Raw genomic sequence first — 8,064 nt, forward strand, 5'->3', positions numbered from 1 at the left:
ATATATCATATGTAAACAAAACATAATGCAGTGCATAACAGAGAGATGATTTACAAGAAAAAAAAATATCATCTCCCAAAACTCTAACTATACATTTAACTTTAACTGTTTCCCACCCAGCTAAGGTATCCAGCCAGGGTCAGAACAAAACCAAGTAATCTCATCCCAAGACAAAGACAGAAAGCATGTTGGAAAACATATATAGAGAGATAGAAGACACAGTAAGTGCCTCCCTGCCCACTATGGGAGGTCAGGAACCCCGCCCAGTATGTTTGTTTTGTTATGAGAATTTTCCAAATAAGGGTTGAGCAATGAAACAAAAATAATTAGACTGACAAAACCAAACCATCTTTGCAAAAAAATTGTTAGAAAGGGCAGAATTTTCAAATTAGTCCTTAAACATTAAATAAAGCACTGATGCAAAAGAGGGTGGGGGTGGGGGAATAATAATAATAATAATAATAATAATAATAATAATAATAATAATAATAATAATAATAATAATAATAATACAGGGTGTTTGATAAAAAAGGGTAGGATTATAAATTGAGATATCTCATCAATGAATAACACGTTTGAACAAAGAATGTATCAAATGATTGGAAATTATCTAAAGTTTTGTTTAGTTAAGCATTCCAGTCTATTTCAGTAACTGTTTTCATGAATGGACCCAAACATTGAAGGTCACTCTTTTTCACTCTGATCGCATTAAATTTTGTTTGTTTGTTTTGTTTTTTAAGGGTTTTACGGCGCTTGCAACACATTTAGGTTATATCAGCGCCAGTAAAAAGGAAGAAAATGGGATAGTAAAAAGTTCTGGAATTACAATTAAAGCACCCAAGAAAAAGTAAGATAAAAGGGTAACTAGGAACAAATAGGGATCAGATGTAGATTCCAAGAGCATACCACTAATGTACTTAGTTTGAGATCACCTATAAGTCTCATCCGCAAGCACAAAATCCAACAAAGAGGAATACACTCAAATGTTTACATTATACATTAAAAATAAATATAATGATACATAACAGAGAGATGATTTACAAGGAAAAAAATATCATCTCCCAAAACAATAACTATGCATTTGACTGTTTCCCTCCCAGCCAGGACTCCGAACAGGGCCAAGTAATCTCATTCCAAGACAAAGACAGAAAGCATGTTGGAAAATAGATATAAGGGGATAGAAGACACAGTATGTACCTCCCTGCCCACTATGGGAGGTCAGGATCCCCACCCAGGCGCATTAAATTAATTCAGTTAAGAATATTAGTCCATTTCAGTTACTGTTTTCATGAAATTACCCAAACAGCAAAGGTCACACTTTTTCACTGTGATCACATTAAATTGTTTCAAAATACTGTTAAAAAATGTCCCAAAATTTCGGTCTTGCATTCGAGTTTTGTATTTTTTTTAAAAAAGCAATTTATTATAGAGTATAATTATAATTCTGCACCATCAGTGAACGCAAATGAAAACAAGAATGAAAAGGAAGTAACCCCTTTTGAAGGGCAATGTTTGTTGACTGCTACGATTGAGGAAATGGCCTTGCAAAATCAACTCAAAGCAAAAATTTTGCAGTAGTGTTTCGAAACCAAATCTGTCAAGTCAGTGATCAGAAAATTACTGTCGCTGGCTTAGGTCGCCCAAGACATTCCTTGTGAAAGTTTAATTTGAAGAATTGTAAGTAAATTCAAAAAGCACAATGAGATATCACCAATGAACAAGGGCTGGTCTGGCAGAAAGCAAACATGAACAAGGGATGAAGTGTTAAATGTCCATGAATCTGTTGGAAAGAACCCCAAAAAGTCGATCAGACGACGTTCATAGGTGCTAGGATTGAGTTGTTAAACAGTTCATACAATACTGAGAAAGGATTTGAAATTAACGGCATACGTAGAACCTGTAAAACATGAGGTTCTTCGGAGGGATCAGTTAGCACGAGTGGAAATGATTGCTTGGTTTCAAGAAAAAGTGAAGAATGATCCCGACTGGATACATCACATATGGTTTTCCAATAAAGCTAATTTTTATCTGAATAGCAATAGCAACATCAACCAACGTTCAAATTCAAACATCTATTGGGGTAAAAGTAGACCAGATTCAGTGAGCCAGAGACCATTACACAGCCCAAAAGTCACTGTGCAGTGAGCCATTAACAGCACTTCCATCATTGTGCCATGAAGACAACGATGGACAGACAGTATGACTCAATTGAACTATAGAGGAACTGTCAAAAAATGTATTCAATGCTTGAAAAAGAAAAAAGTTAATACGGATAAAGAATGGTTCCAACAAGATGGGGCCACGCCTCATACAACCTGCTGCAACCCTTAATTTCTTACAAGGATCACTTTGGTAATTGAAATTGGGTAATTTCAAGACACATTGAAAACAACTGGTCCCTTCATTCTCAAGACTTACGTCCAATGGACTTCCTTTTGTGGGGATATTTGAAAAACAAAGTGTATGAAAACTCACCTGATGATAACAATATGGAGCTAAAGAATGAAATCAGCCATGTCATTCAGGAAATTTCTTCTGATGTTTGCCAGAGAACTCTTGACAATTTTGTGAAATGCATGGACATTTGTTTGAGTCGAAATTTTCACTTTTTCTGTTTGGTTCATTGTTTGTTCTGTGACTTTGAAAAATCGTTTCAATCATTGCGTTCAAAACTACTCAAATTTGTGTTCAAAATGTTTGTTTTTTTTTTTCAGAAAAAACAGTACTTTTAGAATTATTGAAATAAAATAGCAATATAATATTAACACCAAACAAAACTTTAGATGATGGCAGATCCTATGATATGTGTTACATGATTTTGTGATAAAATGCCGCTAAGTTATTAAGTTTTGTCATCCTACACTTTTAAAAATAAAACATACTGTGATGATAATAATAATAATAATAACAATAATAATAATAATAATAATAATAATAATAATAATAATAATAATAATAAAGATATAATAATAATAATAATAATAATAATAATAAGGGGGTGAGGTGGCCGATGGTTAAGGCATTTCGCTGCGACAGGGAAGGTCCCAGTGTTTATTGTACCACTGTAAAGTAAGATATCTGTACATTATGAATTGGCACTGTTTTATATAAGATAAGAGTGGAGATAACAGTGGCAACACAATCACATCGCTTGCAAAATTGGGTTGATATTAGTCGTGGTTTATACAATTTATAACAAATATTTTAATTTTAAAGGTTGAATATAAAGCATTTCAGAACTCAAAACTATTGTGCGATTGATATTTCCCTCAGCCTGCATAGGAAATAATAAAATAGCATGAATAAAAATTTCAATTTCATAATAAATCACATACATATATGGCTAAACAAACAAATTAAAAGTAAATAGCAAGCCAACTATTTTGAACAATTAATTAATGAAAAATAAGTGTTTTATAAAAAAAATATTCTAATAAAAATGACAAAAATAATTCAGACAGAGGTGTGGTTGAAAAGTCTTGACACATAACGGATATTTCCGATTGTATTGAACGCACCAGGATACACAATAAATCAAAATGTTCGAAGTTTATTCTTCCATTATGTCATCAAATATTGTTTAGCTGATATTTCTTATTCTTAAATTATCATATTTGAAACATTGAAAGAATCCCTGTTCCAACATTTCAGTCGTAGAGATCACTTAATAGGAATTATAATTATGCATCAAACAGCAGGCTGTAATGGATTTCCTTTCTGCAGAGAAATGTGCACCCATAAACATTCATAAACAGCTGAAACTTATTTATGGTGACTCGTATGGAGGCATTTGAACAGTTCAAAGGTATGTTAAGTGTTTTACTGAAACTGATGCTGTCTCCAACATTAACAGCCAGGTCATCCACAAACTGCATTGACTGCAGCATATTTACCAAAAATTGACAAACTTATCTAAGCCAATTGCGGATACTTCGCATAGGCTTGGAATTTCATAGGTAAGAGTTTTTTTTTGTTTTTTTGTTTTTGTTTTTAAGGGTTTTACAGCATTGGTTTTTTGTTTTTTGTTTTTAAGGGTTTTACGGTGCTTGCAACACATTTAGGTTATATCAGCGCCAGTAAAAAGGTAGAAAATGGGATAGTAAAAAGTTCTAGAATTACAATTAAAGCACCCAAGAAAAAGTAAGACAAAGGGGAATTGAGAACAAATAGGGATCAGATGTAGATTCCAAGAGCATACCACTACCCCCAATGTACTTAGATTGAAATCACCTACAAGTCTCATCCAGACACAAGCACAAAATCCAACAAAGAGGAACACACTCAAATGCTTACATTATATTATACATTCAAAATAAAAATAATAATACATAACAGAGAGATGATTTACAAGGAAAAAAATATCTCCCAAAACAATAACTATGCATTTGACTGTTTCCCTCCCAGCTAGGATTCCGGCCAGTGCCAGGACAAAACCAAGTAATCTCATTCCGAGACAAAGACAGAAAACATGTTGGATAACAGATATAAGGGGATAGAAGACACAGTATGTACCTCCCTGCCCGCTATGGGATTACAGCACTTGCAACACATTTAGGTTATATCAGCGCCAGTAAAAAAAAAAAAAAAGAAGAAAATGGGATAGTAAAAAGTTCTAGAATTACAATTAAAGCACCCAAGAAAAAGTAAGACAAAGGGGAACTGGGAATAAATTGGGATCACATGTAGAATCGAAGAGCATACCATCAATATACTTAATTTTAGATCACCTATAAGTCTCATCCGGACACAAGATCCAAAAAAGAGAAATACACTCAAATCCTTACATTATACATTCAAAATAACAAACAAAATAATACATAAGAGAGAGAGATGATTACATGGAAAAAAATATCATCTCACAAAATAATAACTATGCATTTGACCATTTCCCTCTCAGTCAAGACTCCGGCCAGGTCCAGGACTAAACCAAGTACAGTTCACTCCTCAAAATTTCACATCAGTTAATCGCATACACCTCTTATAGCTACACATTTTTTAAAAACTGAATTTTTTTCGATATAATCGCTCTGCTTAACCGCACACCATATCTGCTCAATCGCTACACCTTGATTGGAGTGACAACCAACAGCCATATGAAATCAACGATGCTGTTACTGTTCTACGCAACTTTTCAGCCAAAGAATTCAATGAATTCGTAACAATGGACAACAATATACCCATCAGCAGTGAACTGACATCTCATGAACCACTGGACTCTGTTCAGCCACACAAAAGACAATGCCTAGATAATGAAGATGAGTCATCAGAATGTGACACACCACCCCTGACAAAAAACGCCACTTCATCCAAGAAGAACGCTTGACAGATGATCTACATTGGCGAGATTGGAGACAATGATTTATAAACAGCTTGCACAGAATTGAAAACAATCAATGCTTCGCAATTACTGTTCTAACAAACAATAATGTCACATTTCATTGTCGATAAAACATGAAAAAGAAACGATTTTTAAAAAAGAAATAAAAGAAGAAAATTTTAAAAATCAAAACAACCCAAATAAATAAATAAACACAATCATTCAATTCTAATGAGGTCATCTTAGAATTTTATGGTCCTAAGCCCATAAAAAACTCAGAAGTGGAGGTCCTACATGAATGGCACATGAAAGTTGGTGCTTATATGCTATTTTTAGCTTCTGCACTTAATCGACACATTAACCTGTACCCCCGAGGGTGTGCGATTAAGCGAAGTCGACTGGAATCTCATTCCAAGACAAAGACAGTAAGCATGTTGGAAACAGATATAAGAAGATAGAAGACACAGTAAGTGACTCCCTGCCCACTATGGGAGGTCAGGAACCCCATCCAGAGGTAAGAGTTTGAAATATTGTTAGAGAAATGGTTACAAAAAGAAGCAAAAAATGGAAAGAAGCAGTTTTTGTGAAGTCGTAGAACACCCTTGTTGCAATCCTGATTTAGCTCTAAGCGACTTTTTCGTCTCAGGACCTAAGAGACAGCTCAAGTTGACAATTTTTGGAGGTGCAGGTGGAATTGACTCATGCAACGTGAACTCTTTCTACAAAATGCAACAAAGGTACATCATTGGCAGCTCTATGTGAGTGGGAATGGTGACTATGTTGAAATTTAAAATGATAAATGGAAAGGAAATGAACTAAGCTTTGTTTTGATACCTTTGTCATTTTGTTTGTTTTGTTTTTAAGGTTTACAGCGCTTGCAACACATTTAGGTTATATCAGCGCCAGTAAAAAGGAAGAAAATGGGATAGTAAAAAGTTCTAGAATTACAATTAAAGCATCCAAGAAAAAGTAAGACAAAGAGGAACTGGGAACAAATAGGGATCAGATGTAGATTCCATGAGCATACCATCAATGTACTTAGTTTGAGATCACCAATAAGTCTCATCTGGACACAAGCACGGCCCCCACTAAGAGGAATACACTCAAATGCTTACATTATAAATTATAACAAATATAATAATACATAACAGAGAGATGATTTACAAGGAAAAAAATATCATCTCCCAAAACAATAACTATGCATTCGACTGTTTCCCTCCCAGCCAGGACCCCGACCAGGGCCAGGACAAAACCAAGTAATCTCATTTCAAGACAAAGACAGAATGCAAGTTGGAAAACAGATATAGGGGGATAGAAGACACAATAAGTATAAGTACCTCCCTACCCACTATGAGAGGTCAGGATCCCCACCCAGCCTTTGTCATTTTCATAGCATTTATAGTTTAGAAAAGCGTTGTCAAGACTTTTCATCCTAACCTTGCACTTATATTTGTAATAACAAAAGAAAAGAAAAAAAGAAAAAGAAAAACAAACTAAAAGTAAAAACAAAAGCAAGAGAAATTAAAGCATAAATAAATTAATCAGATTAAAACAAAACAAAATACAAACAAAAAAGTTTGCACACATAATTCAATAATTCCAATTAAAAGATAATATTTTTAATATCAATACTGTTCTGTTTTTTAATGAGTATTTAATTCTTTTGGAGGAACATATTCCTTGGAATGAAATTACGAATGCCCACATTGGTAAGTCATATAAACCGTTTTGTCATGCTCAGTGCGCTTTGCAACGTTTCATTTATTCACCTTGGTAGTAAAATTGAATCCCACCTTTAGTCAAAGAGATATTCTGATCAATATCAGACAGCAACCAATTTGGATATAGCAATCTTAAACTATCAATTAGCAACCATTATGTTTATGGCAACCTTTACATACACTATCAGTCAATATACATGTTTATAGCAATCTTAATGTACATTTTCAGGTAGCAACTGTTAAGTTTATGGCAATCTTTGTGGATATTGCAAGAATTTGAAAGACAATATTGATAAAATACATAACTAAAACCATACAAAATAGTAACACAGTTCTCCCATACAGTGCAGCATGGAAATCTCGAAATCATAGAAATCTTAACATATCTCAATCCCCCTTTTCAAACCCCTTATTTTCAAATATTGGCAACATGACAATATTGAACACTTTCGGAGACCAGCACGAAAATCTCCAACAAACTGGACATTCATTTTCATGTTCGTTCAAATATTTCTTTTGCCTGATGTTTGTTTTGAACGAAAACAAAAGCTATTATTGCTCTCCTTGTGATGTTAAGTGAATTTGTGAATGTTTGTTTTTGTGTTTAAGGGGCTTACGGCGCTCGCAACAAGTATACGCGTAAAAAGGAAGAAAATGGGATAGTAATAAGTTCTAGAATTACAATTAAAGCACATAAGAAAAGGTAAGACAAACGGGAATTGGTTCAAATAGGAAACAGATGTCCATTCCAAGAGCACACTATCAAAGTACTTAGTTTGAGATCACCTAAAAGTTTCATCCAGACACAAGCACAGATCCCACTAAGAGGATTACACTCAAATGTTTACAAATCATATGTTAAAAATGAAAAGAGTAAATAGTACATAACAGAGAGATGATTTACAAGGAAAAAAATATCATCTCCCAAAACTATAATTATACATTCGACTGTTTCCTTCTCAGCCAAGGACTCCGACCAAGGTCAGGACAAAACCAAGCAATCTCATTCCAAGACAAAGACAAAAA

Source organism: Berghia stephanieae, chromosome 5 (assembly GCF_034508935.2).
Source record: "Berghia stephanieae isolate SIO BIC M18660-M18661 chromosome 5, UCSD_Bste_1.3, whole genome shotgun sequence".
Classification (NCBI taxonomy): Eukaryota; Metazoa; Mollusca; class Gastropoda; order Nudibranchia; family Aeolidiidae; genus Berghia; species Berghia stephanieae.